General features: G+C 39.2%; 1 protein-coding gene across 12 annotated transcripts in view; it reads left to right on the forward strand.

Annotated features, from left to right (window-relative positions):
• The window catches only part of LOC105491716 (ecto-NOX disulfide-thiol exchanger 1), a 468515-nt gene that overhangs the window by 224006 nt on the left and 224363 nt on the right, over positions 1-20146 (forward strand). For 10 of the 12 annotated variants that reach the window (XM_024796026.2, XM_011758342.2, XM_011758343.2 and 7 more), the window contains one exon: positions 17573-17633. The exons of the other annotated variants lie outside the window; for them this stretch is intronic. The gene's annotated coding sequence lies outside the window, so the exon portion shown is untranslated. The remainder of the gene's footprint in view (positions 1-17572; positions 17634-20146) is intronic. 12 annotated transcript variants of the gene reach the window in all.

Raw genomic sequence — 20146 nt, forward strand, 5'->3', positions numbered from 1 at the left:
TCCATCCCCAGGAGGCTCTTTTGCTTTTGGTGACAGCTGCCAGTAAAAATAATAGGGAAGATTGTTCCATGGGCCCTTGGTAACAGTCCTATTGTGCTGGTGTTGTACATCACACATAAAAGTTGTAAAACACAGTCTTTTAAAAAAATGCCCTCTTTTACAAAGTTGGGTCATTGAGATCCAACAAAAATCACCTGGGCAGCATCCATACCCTTCAATAGCCATTCAGAGCCCCCAAGCCAGGAAAGACCTGAGCGCCATTCCTCATTCTGCAGTCCTGGACCATGTTCCCTGTTTTAACACTAGATGGGGCATTGTTGTTATTACAGTGGCTTTTTTAAAAAAAAGGAAATGTATAAGACCCAGAAAGAAGAAAACATTTCTCTAGAACATAATATTGTTCTATAGAATCAGAGAGCACTGGAGCAGAAAACAGCCAGGAAAAGAGTACAGTCCAGTCCTTGCTTCTCATTCTTATTTGAGAAAACTGTGACCAGCCCAAATTCACGTAGCAGGTCAGTGGCAGACCCAGAACTGGAAGGCAGAACCCACGTCACCCTAGCCCAGGGCAGCCCCTGCCGCCTGCCTCATGGCCACATGCCCAGGGAAGAGGTACGGGTGGCACGTGGATCCAACAAACCATCTTCTTTTATACGGAGAATAATAAAAGAGTGAAATCCCCAAGGCTTGTCCTCCTGAATACATCCCTCCTACAACTTGGCTCTGTATGTAGATGACTCAAAGAAAGGTGAACAATGAACACAATTCAGTTTTTGTACATCTCTTACACACATTTTTTAAATGCCAGTATGAATGAATTAACTTGATTTTTTAAAATGTGAATAAAGGAAATATGTTTCTAGCTAACTTAAGAATTTGAAATTCTGGTTTAGTTAGGCACTGTGAAACAGGTCACTGTCTGTCTTCTTGGTCTTCCCAGCCATTTACTGGTCATCTTCACTTGAGCCATTGTCACCCCTGGCCTTTTCCTAGAACCCAACTGAAGACAAGGGAAGTCCCAGAACTTTTTTCTCTCTTCAGGTCCACCCAGGGGACCTTGCTTTTCTACACTTCCTTTGCCCTCTGTGAAAGAAGTAGAATATGAAGGCTGCAGCTCAGCCTTCACCTCCACTCACACCAGTGTGATTAAATTATTGAAAGAAAATGATCCGCTCTCCTTGCTCTCCTTGCTTCTAACAGGTCCCAGCTCAGAGCAAAATCTGCAGACCCTGTAATTGATAGCCTGGCAGACTATGTTTTAGCAGACTCTTTCTTAAGAAGGTTAAGGCCTGTGTTTTCAGCAGACTGAAAAGGGGTGCTATTGCAGTCCGCTTAAAACACTTTTGCTTTTTCTCAGTTCACTGGTAGCCCTCCCCGCTCACAGGCCTACAGTGCTAATTCTAATCTGTAGTTCAGTTACTGCAGCATTCTCACTTTCTCTGTGTCTACCAAAGTACTTCACATCCTCTTCTTACTACCTGTACTTCCTAAATAGCTAGGGTCCTTGGGAGAAGAACAGGCTAGTCATAAAGAAACAATCTAGATGGTAATTTTTGCTCCATGTTAGACATTGCACACTTAAACCTTTTTGAAGTAAAACGCTTTTAAAAGTCCACTCTGAAAATCTTGGCATGTGTGGATAATTGTTTTTTTCTTCACTTGGAACGCCTCTCCTCTGCCTGGTCTGATCCTGTTCATCCTTTACAACCAGCTCAAATGTCACCTCCTCGGGTGAGCTTCCACTCTCCCTACGCGCAGGTTGCCTTCCAGGATCTCTCCTCCGTGCTGCCAGAGCCTCTTATTCCTACCACCAGAATATACCAGTTATCTCAAGTACATTACAACCGGTTATATACGTGTCTGTCCAGCCAGCACAGTTGTGGACTCCTTAACAAGAGGGACAGTGGATGGTGCCTGACTCATCTTGTATCACGCAGGCGGAGCATAGTAGATGATGTGCATCAGGATTTCTATGCATATTTACGGGATTAAGTCAAATTATGTCAGCGCCAGTTCTTTTAATATAAGGATTCTGAGCTTTTGGAAGGTGGATCATGTAAAAGAGTAATTTAAAAGTCATAGTCTTCTGAAATTTCCTAAAGACATTTCCTGAAGACTTAAAAATTTTTATATTCTTATTTTTAATGTGAACATGTTTTATAAAATCAGCCATATATTACTATGTATATGGGGACACTGGTCATTTATTTGCTCCCCACATCTGAATTGGACAGAATTTTTGGTCACAGATTCTCTTTGCTGTATACGAAAGATTTATACTAGAAACGTGTGTAAATCTAATGTCTGTAAATAAAAGTGTGTGTGAAAATGCACTAAGGGAGCTGTTTATAGAAAACATTTTTCCAAGTGAATAATATTTATATAAAAGGATAATTTCTGAACTTATCAGAGAATGTGCCTTTTATAGAGTAGTATTTTTCCCAGAATGATAAAGGCACTTGTATATTCCAGTCAAAATTCTCCTGGTATTGATTTTGTTTTTCCATAGTATATTTAAAACACGGGACTTATTCTTAAGAAGATTTTGAATTTATACAACACATATTCTAAAGTTGACAACTCCTCTTACTGTCATCAAATTGGTATGTATTATGTATTATTTCTCATCCCATTAACAAAAAGATGACTGGCGTGGGCATTTAATGATTTTAACACAAATATTATTTGAAGGAATCAGTATATTATACGCTTGATTGGCAAGAAGCACTGAGGGCTGATGTGAACGCTGACGCAGAGCCGGGGTATAGAAAAGGACCCTAGGCATAAATCTCAGTGAAACACTTATTGTCCAAAGAACCAAAACTGTTGTGCTTGGAACTGAAGTTTTTATATGAGTTTTATTTAAATGTTTTCATTTTCATTTTTTCCAGATTGGCCAAATTCAGAGCAGGCATGGGGTAGGGTAGTGTGGGTTTGGGGATATTGTCGTTGGTGAGTGACTGTCAGTGTCTCTGTGCATTCAGAATGCAGCGTCACTGCTGCCTCTCGCCCTATCTCCCCGTGGTGGGCACAGCAGAGGTCTTTTAATAATGCATTCACTAAGTTGAAAAATAATATTCTTGGCTCTGGAACTACATATTTAACACACTCTCAGGCTATGCCATATGGAAAGCCTAGTGCTTTTGGACTGAGGTTCTGCCCTGCATAAATAAAACACTTGAGTGTTGACCTTTTTCAGTAAACAATACTAGAAATGTTGAGTACCTTTAAAATTCAAATGCAGGTTTTCAAATGTGTTCTCATTTTCATGGGCAGCTGAGACCAGCCTGCACTAATACCCAGCTAATCTGGGGGCTGTGAAGAGCTGGGGAATCAGTCCGACTCGGCTCCTCTATGCTTGTTTTAGCTCCATGTGCAGAGGCTCTGGGGCCCTGGGCTGTTCAATTCTCCCTACATGTAGGCGTTTTAATTTCCCAGGAGATCTGTCTCGTGTCTGGGCATTTGTATGGTGAGCATCAAATTTGGACCCACATGTATGCCTCCACCCAATTTTAATTAAGTGGTAAAACTGATCTTTATTTATTAGAATTTTGTTTCAAACCCCAGCATCCCTCCTTCTACCTGTACCTTTAAAAACATTTCTATTGGCTTAAAAAAAAAAAAGTGTCTTTTCTTGCTCCTAAAAAAAAATATCTAAGGAGAAAACCTCCACTTCATTGTGGGATCTTGTCCAACTTTTATTACTGGTTCTTGGGATCACAACATGCAGAGTGGGAGTAGCTGGCTGGAGATTGCGTATACCCAAAGATGATGATTACCAGCAGACCCGCAGTACTGCCTTGGGGCAGGTAGGTTCTAGGGCAGGACCTCCAGGTGGGAGAGCTGTATCTGACCTATTCCACTGAATTAAAAATTAAAATCTGTTTAGAAGCAGGCTGGTCATTCTAGCCTAGAGCATCTAGTAGTAGTCCTAGGTTAATGAACGTGTTTTAGAATCATGATTCCTTTCTCTTTGCTTCAAATGGCCCCTCTCCCTTTGTTTTACTCCTCCTGTCTTTTTTCCTCTCTGAACGATGGAAGTAACCATGATCATTCCAACAATTCGAGCTGAGATACTGATTTATAAAAACATACACCCCTTGTAAGAAATGACATGTGTATTTAGCTTAGTATAATGAAATTTCAATCAGTTAACTGGAGTCATTAGTTAATACGGAATTTTTTTTTCTTATAAGTCTTGGGGGAAATTGCAGCTAATTTGAAAACAACTTCACATCATAACACTTAGTTAATACCCTGGATGCAACATGGAATCATTCCAATTTCTTAAGCCTATATTTGTACATCCAACAGTATGTAATGACTACTAATCTTACATTAGAAAGATCAGAAATCAATAGGACAGATCTTCAGTCTTTTTTTGTCTTTCATGACTGTGACATTTTTGAAGCATACTGGTTATCTTATAGAATATCCTTGATTTGGGTTTGTCTGATGTTCTCTTATGATTAAATTGAGGTTATAAAATTTTGGCAAGAATGCCACAGAGGTGGTATAACCTTCTGAAGTGTATTAAGCATATCATGTCAATGTGTCTTATTACTGCCTGTTTGATAACATCAATTGAAACAATGTTTTCTCCAGTTAGCCAAATTATATCATTAATCAAACATAGTATTCTTGTGTCATTCTTATGATTGAGGTTCATATTTAGTATTTTTAAAAATACACTTTTATAAATATGTATAAATTTTTGTGGATAAAATGATACTTCAGTGATTTGTAGTATAATTAACACTTTTCATAGCATTCTAGTTTTAGGCATTCATCTAAGGTTGCTCTTATTTTTAGTTTTCCGATTGGTAAAGTACAGTTTTTATGGAAACTACCTGAGATGATACATGAGAAAGTGATAGCAGATAGTAGTTGCTTGGCAAATTTTAGGTAAAGTAGAATTCTGATTTTGGTAATTTTTGTGTTAAAAAAAAATCACATTCAATCTCAGGGCAGTAAAATATCTAAAAAAAATGTCATGAGTTATCTACATATTATAGTAAGCACTGTCAGCAAATGTTTAACTTGGAACCTAAAAACACTTCAATAATCACAATTAATATAGAGATTTTTAACATTTCTGGCTCTTCAAGTTAGCTACTTGTTTCTTCTTTAATTGCCCTGCTAAAAGACACTTTAAATTTATCAATAATTCATCTTTTCATTCATTTAGTGGTTTTTTATCTAACTGTTAGAATTGATCATTAGATATAAATGACAGGAAAGCTCTAGATTTATCAGACTTCAAGGTTCAGACTTCTGAGATCTATTAACAGATAAGGAATAGGAACAAGGTTTAGCTTCTATTTCTCAGGCTAAACCTCTGTGCCTAATTCACCCTTTGTAGACATTTATTCCCTATTTTTAATTTTATGTGCTGATGTAAGGGGCTGTCTCACATAACATCAAAGTTCTGGGAGTCAGAGCGTTTCCTCGAGGTAAAAAAAAAAAAATCTAAACATGTTTTGCCTATAGCTGTATGCTTTTGATTATTTCTGCAACCGTTTTCTGAATCTATGATACACTCACGGACATACCTATAGGCATATTGAAAATAATGCATTGTGGCTTAAAATGTTTCACCAGAAAAATCTGGCTCGTTGCTCATTTATTGACTGAACATGTGTGTTTTGCTAGGTCAGTGCTTATATGTACGATAGTGAACAAAAGAAACAGAATGCCTGCTTGCATGGAATGCCAGTCTAGTGGGAGCAATAGACATTGAGAAACAAGTAAATGAAAAATATATAAAAGCACACAAAAAATGTTAAAGAACGAGTTGCTGTAAGAAAGGATGTTCATCAATAATGTAAAAAATGTAAGAAAAGATTGAATTTCAAGTGAGTCCTGTGATCTCTCAGCCAGTGTTCTGTCTGCAGGTTGAAGCCAGGAACGCTGTAACATCACATTTGTGAACCCTTAAGATTAGAAAATAGGAAGGCCAGGGACCGTGGCTCATGCCTGTAATCCCAGCACTTTGGGAGGCCGAGGTGGGCAGATCACAAGGTCAGGAGTTTGAGACCACCCTGACCAACATGGTGAAACCCCATCTCTACTAAAAATACGAAAATTAGCCAGGCATGGTGGCTGAGGTGAGAGGATCACTTGAACCTGGGAGGCAGAGGTTGCACTGAGCCGAGATCTCACCATTGCACTCCAGCCTGGGTGACAGAGTGAGACTCCGTCTCAAAAAAAAAAAAGTGATTAAAAAAAAAAAAAATTAGCCAGGTGTGACCTGTGGGTGCCTGTAATCCCAGCTACTCGGGAGGCTGAGGCAGGAGAATTTCTTGAACCCGGGAGGCGGGTGGAGGAGGTTGCAGTGAGCCGAGATTGTACCACTGCACTCCAGCTTGGGCAATAAGAGACAAACTCCGTCTCAAAAAGAAAAAAGATTAAAAGACAGGAAAGTTCATTTTGTAAATTTCTCACTCAGTGCTACACTGTTGAGCATAAAAGTCAACCAGCTGCTGCTTCAAAAATTTCAAGAAGCATTCTCCTTCCCTTCCTCCTTTTAACTAATTACTCAAAGAGCTATGGATTGACTGTATACTACAGTGGCTGTCAAATTTGGATGCATATCAGAATCTCCTTTGGAGCTGTTTTTAAAAATGCCTGCACCTCACATCAGACATCAAAATCCCCTGGGGGTGAAGACCAGGCATATGCATTTGGAAAAGCCTCCTCAGGCAATTTGATTCAATTGCAATGCCCATCAGAGGTTGAGAGCCACTGTGTGCCAGGCACACAGCATAGCTTTGTGGCTACTGAGAGAAGCAAATAGCCATCCACAGGACAGATACATTTCTGTATGGTTTGTAAGTTTAATATTGAAGCATTTGATTGCTCTATGGAAAACTTACATTTTCCTCCTGAACTAAACTAATCCTTTAAGTGTTCTTGTGCCATGGAAATCCCTATTTTTATCCAACAATTCCTTTGAGGTGGAAACCTGGGATTCGTTTTTGAGTGTTACCTTCTTGGGCCCTCTCACTTCCACATTCCAGTTGCTCACCAAATGCTGCCTCTTCTCTCTCCAGAAGTACCTCTCAAATCTGTTCCCTCTCTTCATCTCCACTTCCACTGCCACTGCCTCATCTGGCCTGGTCTCCCATAATTACCTCCGAATAGATTTACCCTCCTCGGGCTTGTCTTCCTGTAGAGCTTACTCTGTACTTCTCTAAGAATTATCGCTCTAAATTACAAATTTGACCCCGTCACTCCCCATTTAAAACATTCCATTTGGTCCCCATTGCCTGTGGGAGTTAAACTCCTTAGCATCCTGCCTACATTTTTAGCATCATTCTCTACTTTTTCACCATGTTCCCTTTAAACTACAGCCAAACAAAAGCACTCATTTTCTGTAGCATGCCACATACTTTTCACACAGAAGTATTTTTGATCATAGTGTTGTCAATGCCTGAAACACATTTTAAGGTGTTTTATTATCCCTCCTCACCAATTTTTTCCTCTATTTAACCTTGGAGAAAATCTAAAATCACCTTTAAAGTTAATTGTTTTTTCTTCCGTGCTATTCCTATGAACCTGTGTTTTAATGCATTTGCCCATGTATCTGTATACCTGCTTTATACTGACGTATTTATCCAGGCCTCCCTTCTTTGGAGTGAGTTTCTCATTCACCTAGAATTTAAAATGGTGGTGCACACAGTGGAAGTTACTAAGTATTCACTGAATGAATGGGAATGAAATCGGTCTGCCGTAAACCCTACCCACTGGCACTAAGTCCATTCTTTGGCGAATTGCTTGACTAATCTAGTTCACCTTCTATATCTGCTTTACTTCTAATATGTGAAGATCAGTCTTATCCTGTATCTTTGGCCCCAGGTCACAAACCTAGTAAGTTGTCATTCTAAACCTGGCACCAACTCTTTGGAATTCTGGTAGTCATTATGGGCCATTTCCATAGTTGCACTAAGTTCTCAAGGTCAAATGATTGAATCCCAATAAAGTTACCACAAGCTCAGATTTTCGAGAAAGGAAAGTGGAAGCATTTAACCTAGTGTCATATTATATTGGTTCCAGGACTGGGTCTTACTGGCTTGTTCTGTGAATGTCTGATGCTAGCTCTGGGTTGGTGAGTAAATCCCCCCATCACCACCTCAGCCTGAAATTCCATGTGTATTTTGTTTATTCTACCCTTCCCAATGTGCAGATTATTTTGCTTGCAGGGGAGGACTCACAAAATGAGAGTTGAACAGTTCTGTCATCTTTGCTGTTTATTGTTAATGGCCTTCCCCAAAAGTGTTGCTATTTTTCCTTGTTCTTCCTCTGAAGATATTTTAAAATACGTTCTATAAACATCCCGTTGGTATGTTTTTCAAAGTGTTCACTCCTAGTCCTGTATTTAGGCATCTTCAGCGTTCTTCTAGGAATTATTCCCACACACTGGTGTTTGACTTTACTCTTGTGTCCTTGGTACCATTTATTACTTGTCATTTTAGAATCAGAATTCATCAGAGAAGTCATTTTGTAAGTCATAGTGATTCCTATAGTGGCACCTCCTTTTCTTTCGCTAGGATTATGACTATCTAATTATAGAATCAAAATTTTATTTTTCTAAATCTCTCTTACACTTATTAGCCCTGTTACCTGTGTGTTTATATCATACTCATATTTTCTCTGAACCTTAAAAAAATGTTTTCTGTAAGTCAGTGATGTGGATCTGATTAGAATTAATGTTCTCTATCCTCACTATTATGAACTCTAAGCTGCATAGTAACTTTCTTCCAAAAGTCCTGTCATCTTCATATTGTTATTGACTTTTTTTGCAGCTGGTCAATAGCAAGGCTGTTATATAGCTCTTCTCTGCCATGAAAGGTTGTAAACAGACTCCTGCCATTCCTATCCTGGTTTAATTAAAGCATTGTAAATCTGCTCTCCATGACTTTATTTAAAGCTCTCTTAAAATAGATAATATTTTATGTATTGTTTTTGATCTCTTGGTTAATGAATTCTGAGATTACTTTCTATGTTGTAAAAAAATGTGCTTTATTTTCTTTCTACTGAAATGATCTATTTTATGCTTTCTTTGAGCAGTAAAACCTAGTTTTAGTATTTCATGAGTTGGTGAGTAAATGTATGTTTATATTGTCAAGACTTTCCTAATCTTTTCAGTCTTTTATAAAGAAGCTCACTTTAGTTTTCTAGTTGATAAACCAGCATCTTTATGTAGGAAAACATTGTACTTTGGAAGCATGAATTTAAATCCCTTGACATTTTTCTCAAAGCAACTTTTTAGAGAATAAAACTCCCGTTGTCATTATATACATACGGAGACCAATATAATCTGAATAACTTGACTTAAATGTAAAACAGTAAAGAGGCAGCTATGTCCTTTCAGCAGCCTCCAACACTCCCGATTTCACACATTTGAGTTTACCATTTCCTGCCTGAGCTGCCTGCACACTTTCCCTCTCTCTCTTCCCACATAGGTTTTTTGTTGTTTTTTTTTTTAATCTTTGGAGACTCAGCCCATATTATTCTCTATTCATGGTGCTTTCCTGATACCCCAGATGAAAATAACACCTTTCTTCTGCCTCAACCACACACTTCTACAATAAATGTTTTTCTTTAATATTATTTGTTTCAACATCTAGTTATTGACCTCTAAGGTATTATGGAGGCACATTTTTTTATGAATGGAAATAAAGCCTGATTAGCAGGCAGAAGTTTATTTCTGAACCATTATATTTAAAAAAGCACAAGTGACAAAAGCTTTCAAAATACCAACAGCATGTAAGTATTTTGTGTTTTTAAAATCGAAATGAAATATGTAGGTTGTGTGAGTACTGTGGTTTATTTTTTGAAGCATATGAATCATAATTATCCCTATCCATTTCAAAAGACCCAGGCACCATTGTGTAAAGGACAGTATTAAACAGAATCTGAAGCTTGGTGCAGTGGTCAGTAACTGGGCAGAGAGGACAGGTGCCAATAGGATATCCTAGTACGTACCAGCTTCTCATGGCCTCCGCTTTCTCAGCTCTTGGTGGCATTGTCAGTTGGAACGGAGAAGGGGAGGATATAATGTACAATCCCACTGCTGAATAGAATGAGTCCAGATGGTCAACCATGTTCTGGCCAACAGACCACACTACCCCTTAATGCTTCCCAGTGGTGAGGTGAGCTCCCAGCATGGAGTGCTCCATAGGAGTCCTGCGTTTTCAGTTGCTCCAGGTCGTAGGTTTCGTGGCTGGAATGGCATACTCCGTTGTATGGCCCATCAGTTTCCAGTTTTAGAATGACCATAAGGAAAACAAATGGCGTTTCCTGGTAAGATCTCATCATCAGTGACCAGACAAATTCCTATGACAAGTCCATCTTCTGCGTGCAGGGTATTATGCTAAGAGGTTTGTAATCTCGCCTTGCCTCTTGTGTACAAATATCTGGGAAATTAATGGAAGAGAAAACACAAATACATAGATATACAAAAACACACACACACACACAATAAGAAGACATGTTAAAAGGACACATAGAACAGTGGTTGTCAAAATACATTTGTTCAGTGGTTTGATGGTGGATACAAGCTTAATAATTTTTGCTGTATCTGTACCATCAAAACATTTATTTACTTATTCATTTTTACGCAGTTCAATAAAGTACTCATTTTAACCTCATCCTAAACAATGATGTCTGGTTTTCTTTTAATATTTTTTTCCCCTGATGCGTATTAGGTTGAACTATATGAAACTGCCAATATTTGACCATTTTTTAAATCCACAGAAACATCGATTTCACATGACTCAAAGCAAATATAGCTATTAAAAATTAAAATAATGGTGTTGGTTCCCACATTAAATCCTCTGACATACCACCCTTGGGGAACTCTGGAGTTTAGAGAAGCAAGTGGTTGTAGAGAATTGATCTTACACGGTGTCTTGGAGGAGGTGGGCCTTTAAGTGAGCCTAAAAAGAGAGAAGCATAGAGAAGAGAAGGAACAGCCACACCCACAGTGGAGCAGCTGTGAGCACTGGCGTGTAGGAGGCAGCGTGCAACACCAGGCAGAAAGGAAGGCCGAAGGACTAGAGGGAGAGCGACTAGCTCCTTTGATGTCTCAACCCTTGCTTTTATTTGAAAACCATGTTTTCAAAAAAAGCATATAAGCACAGTTTTAAGGCCTCTCTCAAATCTCCTAAAAATTATTCTCTTAGTGTTTCGAATACCTCGAGCAGGATCAGGTACTTCTGCTAGAGAGCACATGGTTGTCACCAGGGTGACCATGTTGGCAAGAGCTCTGTAAGGTAAGTAAAGGAGGTATGAATCTGAACTGCATGAAGACAGCTGCTTAGGCTATCAAATCCCAGGGAAGGCCCTACTGCCAATGTTAGCAACTGACTGAATTGAGGCTCCCTCCAGTGCATTCTAGAGGTTCCCTTGGCCACTCCTGTGGACATCTTTATATCTTGCTGGCCCATCTCTACTGTGCAAAGACTTCAGCCTCAGGCCTGTGCCCTTACCAGGTGCAAGTAATGGGTTATCACCCAGCACATTCCTCTGCGCTTGCTATAAAAATATATTAAAGGTCAGTTTCCCAGGATCAGTTTCCATGGTTGCCATGCCCCTGGAAGGCCCTGACTTAGCCCTGTCTGAGGTGCATTCCAGCAGGGAATGTTGAAGCATCTGGCAAATTGGCCATGGAACAACATGAACCATAGTTTTTGGAATAAAAAAGGAACAAATGTGTTGAAAAAACTCAGAGTGCATCACGTCATAGAAATGTGTGTCCTTATTACATTTAGAGCTCAATATAATTTAAGAAATTATGGCTAGGATTTATTATTTTCTTATATTTAAAGAGAATAAACATATATGTGTATTTTTTTTTAAAACTTAATTCTTTTAGAGCACTTTTAGGTTCACAGCAATTTTGAGCAGAAGGTACAGAAATTTCCCATGTATCTGCTATGGTTTGAGTTTGTCCCCACCAACACTCATGTTTAAACTTGATCCCCAGTGTGGCAGTGTTGGGAGGTGGGCCTAATAGGAGCTGTTTGGGTCATGGGGTCAGATCGCTCATGAATGGCTTGGTGTTGTTCTTGAAGTAGGGAGTGAGTTCTCGCTCAAGGAAGACTGAATTAGTTCACCGAGGAATGTTCTCATGAGAGTGAGTTGTTATAAATAGGATGCCCCTGAGGTTTTGCCTCTTCACACATGTTCACTTCCCCCTCGATCTTCTCTGCCATGTTATGATGCAGCATGAAACGGCCTTACCAGAAGCCAAGCAGATGTTGGCACCATGCCTTTTGTACAGCCTGCAGAACCATGGGCTAAATCTTTATCAATTACTCGGCCTCGGGTATTCTGTTATAGCAACACTAAACAGACTAAGACATAGCATGTCTCCCCCATAGTAGATCCCCCCCAGACTTCAGACATGCATGGTCTCCCCCATAGTAACATCCCCCTCAGAGCTGTTACTATTGATAAGCCTACGTTAACAGCAGAGTTCACAGAGTAGACGTGTTTTATTGACAATTGCTATTTGGTGAATAGGGTTAACGATTTGTGTCTAGCAAAAAGAATAAGGCAGGGCTGCTCCCTTAAGATAATAGTGTCTGAATCCCCCTTAAAAATAAATAAATAAACAAAAAAACTTAAAGGGAGAAAGTAGAAACCAACAATAATAACCACAAAAGCAATCCATAAATGAATCTCAGGGCTGAGACAGAATTGAAACTGTACACAGATCTTTAAAATGTCAAAGTAATTTTCTTTCTTTCTATTTTTATTTATTTATTCATTTTTTGAGACAGTCTCACTCTGTTGCCCAGGTTGGAGTGCAGTGGCACGATCTCAGCTCACTGCAACCTCTGCCTCCCAGGCTCAAGCAGTTCTCATGCCTCAGCCTCCCAAGTAGCTGGGATTACAGACATGCGATTACAGACATGCGCCACCACACCTGGCTAATTTTTTTTGTATTTTTAGTAGAGATGGGGTTTCACCATGTTGGCCAGGCTGCTCTCGAACTCCTGGCCTCAAATTGATCCACCTGCCTTGGGCTCCCACAGTGCTGGGATTACAGGTGTGAGCCACTGCACCCTGCCTGATTTTATTTCTTGTGAGTCCAGGGAAACCATAACTTCTGGCAATTACTATATTTCATTGTCCTTGAAAATACAGTGAATTTTATTTGAATATTTATTTGTTTGCATTTGAAAATGCAGTTTTTATTATTATTGGGTGTGGTAAGGCCAACAGATCAGGAGATGAAAAGATAGTTTGTTACTCACAGTTTGCAAGAGAAGGACGCATGCCATGCCACACAATGAGGAGCCACACAGGGAGGCGCCAGGCTCAGTCAGAAGGGAGAGGAAGTGAGAGCACCTCTATTGTGATTTCTGCAAAAGAGGAGACAAGGCAAGGTGGGATAAACAGGCACAGGATGGGTTAGTTTGAATAATTTAAGTTCTGGGGTATAAGGGCTCTGTCTATTACATGATACTTGGCTCTGGGGTGATTAGGCCAGAGGAATGAATGGTGGTTGAGAATCTGAGAGCCAGTGAAGGAGGTGGTCGAGGGTCTGGGCTCTGGATTGGGTGGTTTGCCTTTAACGTGTGTGCTCCCCGGTGAGGTGTTTGCTCTCTTGGATTGGCTAGCCCCGGGAGGGGTGATCCCGCCAATGTCAGCAAGAACCCATATGTCAGAACATCAGGAATATAGAAAATCAAACAGTAATGATTAATGCAGCATGTTTCTACATATTTATGTGTGTGTGTATATATACACCCACTCACTCATAATATTTAATCAATAAATTTGTGTATGTGGGAGGGAAGGGTATGTGTCTACTAAGTACTAGGCACTGTTTTGGCTGATGGCAATTTACCAAGAAAAACATTTTTAAAAGGTTAAAAATAATCCCTCATGAATTACTAATTTATCAAAGAAATAACTATGTAGTATAACCTCAGATGCCAAGAAATCCTAGAGAGAAAGAAAATAAGGTTAGTTGAAAGACAGAAGGTAACTGCAGTTGCATTTTAGGTAGAGGTCAGGGATGACATTTTGTCAGAGAAGGGCCCAGGTGAGGGAACAGGGTGGTTGCACAATTATCTGGAGGAACCACAAGTGCAAAGTCACTAAGAGAAGATCACACTTGCTAGGCTCAAGGAAGAGTAAAAATACCTGTGTTGTGGGAGCTCCAAGAGAAGCAGAAGCTTTAGGAAATGATGTTGCCAAGGTGACCAGGGGCCAGAAGCTGAAGGACTTTGGAAACCACCCAAGAAGGATGGGAAACTGTGTCTGTTTCTGCGAAGCTGAAACCCTAAGCCCTATGAAGACAAGAGTTAAGCTTTAAAATCAAAATGCAAATGAAGTAGCCATCAGCCCACTCTATTTCCTTATTTTCTACACTATTAGATTTTTTTTATGTTCATTTGAAATGGCTTCGTTTGCAAATAGGGAAACTTAATATCTTTCTCCCCAAAGATCTACATTTAGAAGTTATTTTTACAGTTTAAAACAAATGAAAACTTCTCCACACAATGCAAAAGGACAGCTTCAGGTCATGACTGAAAATGACTTTCTGTACCATTGAGTTGCCTTGGCATCCGTGTGGTATTTAAATAAAACGAAATGCAATTTTTTTAACTGCTACACTTTTGTAAATCTAAGAGATGAAAAAGGAGCTATGAACAATCAACAATTTGTTTTTATTTTCTATTAAATTGTACTGTTTTTTGTACTTGGTATCGTTTACTGAATATAAAGTAAAATTCACTCGCACTCCACTTACTGTAAGAGTGCCTACAAAGAAAACCTCATTTCAAATCTAATTGTGGACATTGTGCCTTCATTAAAAATTCATAGGGTTTGTGAATGTGTCACATAAGTATGAGTCTCCATTATTTCCTCAGCTCTTTTCCCACTGCCAGTTCTGATCAGAATTTTAAAACACCCATATCAAGAAAGGTGTTCTCTGAAGAACAAAAAAAAAAAAAAAAAAGAGGGAATAAAGAAAAGAAATTATGAATGTAAATAGAAAGACCTTGTGACCAAACATGCTGCAGTTTTCCAGTTTCGCTTCAGTATATGTAGGTCAATGGACAGGGGCAAAACAACCTTCCCTAACCTCTACATCTTGGTATTGCTATTTAACTGTTCCTCTCAGCAAATTTCAGTGTGTTATTCAGTAGCAGCTGATCAGTTGTTTGTTTTGTTGTAGATAATGGGAGGACACTAAAGAGTAGACTGTTGGAGTTAGCTTCTTTTCCATCCTAATTCTCACACTTCTTCATCCACATCAGCAAGACCTCAGTAACATACAAAATGCATATTTTGTGCATGTTGCTCACACAGTGGACAAGACAATCAATGCTACACAGTTAAATCGTTTGGGTAGGCTCTATGTTGAGATCCTATTGTTTATACTTTATATGCATTCACTGGTTTGCGTCAAGAATATGCAAAGTCAAGAAAACTAGTGGATAGCATAAAATAAGAACATATAACTGTAACACAACTGTGATTACATGGCATGAAGGAAATACACCTTTCTGGATTTCATATATAAGTGCACAGTAATTGTATTATGTTTAGTATATTTCGGAAATTACCTTTTCTCCTCATATAATCTTATTTTTGCAGTTTAGCTCAGCAAGGAGCTTCCAAATCCAGAAACAATTTCAGCTCAATACAATTGGAAGGATATGACTATAACCTCCATTTTATTTTGCATCACATTTTTAATATTAACTCATGTTTTCTCTTTTCCTTGCTGCCCTTCCTAACATGGCCCGCTCGCCTCTTTGGTTCCCAAGCATGTGCTCCAACAGCAGATTACATATCCAAAAGATCCCTGCCATTGCTGGTCATTGCTCTGAATTTCACATTACACAAATCTTTCCCCATTTGATCTACTGGACCAGAGGAATTTACAAACCAAAACCATGATGCTTGTGCTGAACCCCGGTCACATACAGGCTCAAACTACCTAGTTTATTATTCTGCTCTCATGTGTATCAACAATGAATCAAAGCAAAATACTGGTAGAAAAAAAATGTAGACCAGAATATGTACTTTTCAGGTGGGAATAGTGGCTGGGAAGTTGTGCTCATGAAGCTGTCCTTAATGGAGTTTTTGCTGCAGCTGTCGTAGTCAAAAGCATTTCTTTCAGAGGGCCTATCTAAAAGGATCTAGATTTTAAGTCTCAAAATATATGACAGTTTTGCTAGTAATGTTTTATTCCTTTCAGCTCCTCCAAAAGGCATTATACGTTAGCCTCTCCAATGACTCGTGAGATGAGGATTGAAAGCATCAAGTGGAAAAGCTCAGGAAACTGGCCCACAGGGTACTTGTGACAGGAGCTCTCCTCTGGTATGCAAATTGTGCTGCCAAACTGCTGTGCAGGTTTCTTAGGAGAGTCAGAGAAAGCGACTTGCCCAGATCAGTTCTCAGGGTTTCAGTTTATCGCTACTGGGAATGAAAAAATAGCTGCCACAATAGGTGATGATTCTAATCAGCATGCGGGGGGACTTTGATTTGAGTGTCCCACGTGATAACTGACATTTATCCTCACTCTCTCAGCACCTCCAGAATGTCAGCGATCCCTTGGGATAGGAGTTAGAAGTTGGGTTTTCTGGTTTATTCAGCTTGTGGCTTTACCCACCTCTATAGTACTCACCCCTATCCTCCCCCTCACAACTGACCCTAGTTTCTATAGCTCCTCTTCCCAATGACAGATAGAAAGGAGAACTGCATTCCAGGCCCCTTCTTTGTAGCTAGCTTCCAACATGATGAGATAGCTTGTGTTAGAGAGAGTGTATTTGGTACAAGTAAGAGAAGTAGAACAGAAAAAGGTTCTGGCAGAAAGGGGGTGAGGTAAGAAAAAGTAGTAGTAACCCGACTCCACCTCCCAGCCTTTCTATACATAATGCTGGGACCAGCCTTTCTACCTTGCCATCCACCTCACTCACTGGTGCATTCTTTCAGGCAGTACAGTTGTGGTGAGGCTGTGAGTGATTTAGAGATTGCAAATAGAAGCTGTTGACACGGGGAGAATGGACCTGGACAGTCCTTGATAATGATGATGTTTATACCTTCTTTATCCCAAGCCCTCAGCTCAAACCACCAATTTACCCTCAATATATGTATATATATATATTTGGACAGAGTGAAGCCCAATTTGGGTTACAGATCAACCCTAGGTAGACGCTTTATATGTTTGTTCTCTCTCTCTTTCTCTAAATACACAATTATTATTCTGACTTATTTAAGAAAAATGTGCCTGTCAATAAAGCATGGGTCTTGAGTTGTCTTTCAGCAGTGATTTCTGCTGGTTTGCCCAGATTCTTTCACTTGCCTACTTCTAGAACTGAAGTCGAGGGTTTGAGAAGGCCGACTGGGATAAGGGCCCTGTAAAGGTACAATAAATCTTCAGGTCCTGATTGCCGTGGGAACCTCAGACCAGGGCTTGACCTTGCCATGGCAGGCTGTCTCCTGGTGCATTGTTGATGTTGGCACTTCCCCTCAAGCAACTCACTACTCCTGGCTCATTTTTCTGGTTTCAGCCAACTTTTTTGTTTTCTTTCTTTTTTAGAAGCAGATGTCTTAGCAGAGTTGCCTTTACCAAGCCTAGCAGAAAGCCTAGTAATACACAAGTAAGTGATTTTATACAGAATCTCGTCGTTGTTTTCTCGTAAGAGACACGCTCCTAAGAGTATCTAATTTGCCATGCTGTAGCAAGTTCGTATCTGCCGGTGCTTTTTAGTTTGTTTAGCTACCTAACTGTATTATTGCAAACTTTTTGAAGACAGGGTCTATGTCTTGCTCACTATCATGTTCTTGGTATCAAGCACAGTGCTACATACAGTCAACATCTTATAAAGATCTGTTGCATAACTGCATCTGCCCCCAGGGATGGAACTAACCTTTACCCTAGACTTCTTTCTCTCTTTAGAGACAATTAAACCCAGAGGAACCTTCTAGTCTGACTTTTTGTTGGAGAAAGTTGGAGTTCCCCAAATCTATAAAAACAGAGGTCCAGGCTAGGACACATTGAGTCCTGGACTCTGCCATTCATTGGCTTTCTGACCTTGGGTAAAAATCCGAAGGAGTAGCCTTCTGGACCTTAGTTTATTTTCTTTTGTAAAAAGTTGGAATAACATCTATCTCGTAGGTGGTTGTGAGTCTTTTTCATGAGATTGAGGATGTGAGCTGCTTGCCACAGTGGCTGCTATATAGTGAGCTATTTTCCCAGCGGTTGCCTCTGATAAGTATGGTTGGCTGGCAGATAAGGAGTAAGGGAATGGCAATCCCCTTTTACTTTATAGACTTTAGCTTTGTTTGAACTCATTACATGTATCAGCAATAGTACTTTTAAAATAAAAAATTCTCCACCTCTCTAGTGTATATTGATATTTATTCTCAGATTGAAGAGAAATGTGTCATTGCATTTCTGTGCAAATTTTACGCCTAGAGAAAAGGATGGTGAATTAGCCAGTAGTTAAGAATGGTAGCAAGAGTTTGGGGAGTGTGTTTGAATGAAGGTGGTGACCCCTGTTAAAGTAAGGGTTTGATCATACAGTGAGAAGTCTGGACATGATGGTGTATTTTGTTTTATGTTGATTGTGTGTCTCACTGTTACGTCTACCTTATTTTTATCTTATTAGCAAAATTCTGTGTGTAGTAGACATTGTGTCAAGTTGATAACTTGGACAGGTATACAAAAATGTGTCTACTTCAGTGTGCAAGTAATAAAATCATCATCCTAATTGCCATAATAGTCAAGGCCTGGTGAATATTTGGAGTTGACAGCCACTGCAGTTCTCAAATGCCCTCGCTTCACACACTGCACTGTTTAACCACCACTAGTTGCTGGTTATTTTCTTAAGTTGTTATTTTTCAATAAACATTATCTCATCATAAGCCATAAAATTGAGAATTGCTCAAGAGTAAAGAGATCAGAGGGCTTGAAAAGCAGAAGATCTTTTTCATTAACACTAGAAATGAAAAAAAGTAATAATGCTGGTGGGAATTCTTTTAAAATATTTGTTTAGGTTGGGTTTAAGCCATCTAGCTGTGAAAATAATAAACCATGGTAGCAATAGCAATATACTGCAATTCCCACAAAGCACATTCAGCACGATTTCCTTTTTATAAATAATAAAACCATAAATACATACGATGACTCTAAGCTAACATGAAATTGCATTTGGTACCATGAGCCAGATGTTTTTCTCTCTCATCTATATTCTTTAAGGTCAATTTTTGTTCATGCCTCCTTCTTCTTTTCCACAATTATTTATGTAATCCATGAATAAATAATGGAATGGCATTCGATCCTGAACTGAGTTTGGCAGATTTGAGAGGACATATAGCTTTATCTTACACACAGTAGGCAGGAAGGAGACAGTACCTCAGAACACAGCCATTTAAAACCTTTCTAGGCAGCAGCAGATTTATTTATTCCATATGAGATCAAACATAACAAGTGCGTTCACATCTGATGTGTAGTGTAAGTTTGTTTATAGGAATTTTGGAGAGGATTTTTTGTAATCATTTTGCTTTTGAAATTATTTGCTTACAAGTTATTTCTTTCATTTAAAACCAGCTCTGATTTCTCCATAATGGTACAGACTCAGTAATTTCTGCAAAGTGAGATAGCCCAGTTACAAATGGTTTTCAACTATAATGACTTTTATGTGAATACTGAATTTGATAATTAGAATTGTCATAATATGCAATTTATAGACATTTAGTTAAATATTTGTTTTAGATAGTGTGCTTTTCATTGCATGTTGACACAAAATATTTTCAGGTCTCCATCATTATTGTAGACCCTATGCCTCTAGTGCCTAGTTGAGAACACAGCCCTAGTTAGAAAAATAGACTAGTTGCTCAGAGGCAGATGGATCCTTCCGTCTGGAAAACTATAGTAGAAAAAGAGACTATTTGAGGAACTTAGTCCTCCAAATGTCATCTCCTTGTAAGGAAGGATTTTTATGTGGCACTCTTGAGAGGCAATTATCTCCTCCTATTGAAAAGGAGAATATGTTAATGGGGGACAATAGGGGTGGAGGACTTTTTTATACAAATCTGTGACCAAGACAGACAGAAGCTAAAGGCCTTGGGTCTGTAGGAGCAGTGTTTTGTAGTGCCCTTCAACTTGGCC

Source organism: Macaca nemestrina, chromosome 16 (assembly GCF_043159975.1).
Source record: "Macaca nemestrina isolate mMacNem1 chromosome 16, mMacNem.hap1, whole genome shotgun sequence".
Taxonomy (NCBI): domain Eukaryota; kingdom Metazoa; phylum Chordata; class Mammalia; order Primates; family Cercopithecidae; genus Macaca; species Macaca nemestrina.